This window comes from Marmota marmota, unplaced genomic scaffold (assembly GCF_001458135.2).
Source record: "Marmota marmota marmota unplaced genomic scaffold, marMar, whole genome shotgun sequence".
In the NCBI taxonomy this organism is placed as follows: Eukaryota; Metazoa; Chordata; class Mammalia; order Rodentia; family Sciuridae; genus Marmota; species Marmota marmota.
Window position 1 is genome coordinate 29,724,640 of NW_026000174.1, and position 2,572 is coordinate 29,727,211.

The window sequence follows — 2,572 nt, forward strand, 5'->3', positions numbered from 1 at the left end:
CTATGTCGCTTTATTGGAGAGTTTAAGCCATTAACGTTTAGAGTTACTATTGATATATGATTTGTACTTCCAGCCATGTTTGATTATTTATCTTTTTTTTTTTTTTAATTTAGATTGTTTCTCCATGATTAGCTTTTCCCCCGCCCTCTGTCTTTACTGAGGCACTTCCCACTGTTGGTTTTGGTTATTGTTTTTCATTTCTTCCTCGTGTAGTGTTTTGCTCAAGATGCTTTGCAATGCTGGTTTTCTGGCTGCAAATTCTTTTAACTTTTGTTTATCATGAAAGATATTTATTTCGTTGTCATACCTGAAGCTTAATTTTGCTGGATACAAAATTCTTGGTTGGCATCCATTGTCTTCAGTGTTTGAAATACGTTGTTCCAGGATCTTCTCGCTTTCAGCGTCTGTGATGAAAAATCCGTTGTTAACCTTATTGGTTTACCCCTTAATGTAATCTGCCTCCTTTCTCTTGTAGCTTTTAAAATTTTCTCTTTGTTCTTTATGTTTTATATCTTCATAACAATGTGTCTTGGCGTTGGTCTACTGTGATTTTGTATGCTCGGTGTCCTGTATGCATCTACAATTTGTATATCCGTTTCCTTTTTTATTTCTGGAACGTTTTCTATAATTATTTCATTCAGCAGGTTGCTCATTCCCTTGGTTTGAACCTCTGTACCTTCCTCTATCCCGATGACTCTTAAGTTTGTTTTTTTTTATGTTATCCCATATCTCTTGGATGTTTTTCTCTTGATTTTTTACCAGCTTTTCTGAGTTGGCTAGACTCTTTTCAAGATGATATATTTTGTCTTCATTATCTGACGTTCTGGCTTCTACTTGCTCCACTCTGTTAGTGATACTCTCATTTGAGTTTTAAATTTGGTTTATAGTTTCCTTCATTTCTAGAATTATTGTTTGATTTTTTTATAATCTCTATCTCCTGATAAAGATGCTTATTTGCTTCTTTTATCTGTTTATGTAATTCATTTTAAATGTGTTCTTTCACTGTTTGAATTTGCTGTCTTATATCCTCTTTAAGATTCCATTCCATCTGTCTAAGGTATTCCTTGAGTTCTTTTTTTGACCATTTTTCTGTTGCCTCTAGGTCCTCCTGAATATTTAGGCTGTCCTGCATTGTTTGTACTCCTTGCTTTTTCATGCTGCTCATGTTACTTCTTGTTCTGTTTGACTGCTGAGTTACTGTTTACTCCTATAAATTATTTGCTGCTTGGGAGGAAAGGTATTAGAAGGGAAGGGAAGAAGTCACTAAAGAGAATGAGAGTAAGCAGGTAGAATTCAAGGAAGGGGGAATAAGGAAATTGAAAAGAAATGAAACGACAAAAGAAAAAAAATAGAAAATAAAAAAATAAAAAAAGAAAAAAAATAAAAAAATTAAAATTAAAATTAAAATAAATAATAAAAAATATTTAAAAAATTTAAAAAATGAAAAAAAACCCCAAATAATAAAAAAAATTAATAAATGCAATCTTAGAGTTTGATTAACTTCTCTTCCAGTAGGTGGAGCTGTGCCCACTGGGCCAAGCTTCTCCTCTCAATACGCGGGAACCAATCACTGTGCAGCAGCTCCTCCTCCCAGACTGGGCGGGTCTCCAATTCTGAGTGCCTAGGGCCTTTTCTTGTGTCTAGTCACTTCCCCACTTTTCCTCAAGCCAGGCCCTGCTCACTGGTGACGCTCACCACAATACTGGCTACACGCCAGGCCTGCTGCTCCCGGGAGCCCTATTTTCTTGAATGACTGGGGACATTCTCCCTGTTTGCCATTCCCTCAGACCCTAAGTTTGTGGAGCTTGGGGCTGAGAACCCTCATTGAATTTTGCTTGCCCTCCGGTAGCCACGCCCCTGGTAGCTGGTCCAAGAGACCTCAGTTGTCAGCACTGGTGGGAGCGGTAGCCGGGGGTTCCGCGCCGCAGGTCCCGCGCCACTCCTGATTCCCTCGGTCTGACTATCGCGCTCACGGGAGAGCTGGGAGGGGCCCTTAAGGTTTCCCCACTGTGTGGAGAGGGAGGGCTAGGGGGTTACACACCTGTTGCCGCCGGTTTCAATGAAGTTATCTCCTCTGCCTCATTCTGGTGACGTCAGTTCTCTGCCATGGTGGTATCCCATGCAAATGGTGACAGTTCATTCCCTTTGCCGGGTGACCAATGCAACAGGTGGGTCATGACTGGCTCTCCCAAGCCCCGTCTCAATCCTGTGGCCACTGCCTATGAAGGCTCGGTTGGTATTAACCTCCGCAGGTTCAGAAAGGCTGACCAGTTGTTTCCGCAGGATCTTTTAGTGCTGAGTCACAGCGGTTTGTCTGCGAGACGCAGGCGAATGGGAGCTTGAATTTGAGCAATTTATTTTGAAAATTAGGTTGAAACTAAATTAAGCTATACAGAAATAATTTTGGCTCCCAATATTTTAATTGGGGAAAAGTGATTTTATTCCTTCTTCTTTTCTCATTTTGAGCTGTTTTCCAAAAAAAAAAAAAAAAAAAGAAAATTGGGTTCCTCATTACCATCTTTACTTGGAGTTTTTTTTTTTTTTTTTTTTTTTTTTTTTTTTTTTTTTTTTT

At 39.2% G+C, this 2,572-nt stretch overlaps 1 protein-coding gene across 1 annotated transcript in view; it reads left to right on the top strand.

The window, feature by feature from the left end:
* The window catches only part of Nucb2 (nucleobindin 2), a 47,004-nt gene that overhangs the window by 18,809 nt on the left and 25,623 nt on the right, over nucleotides 1–2,572 (top strand). The window lies entirely within an intron of this gene.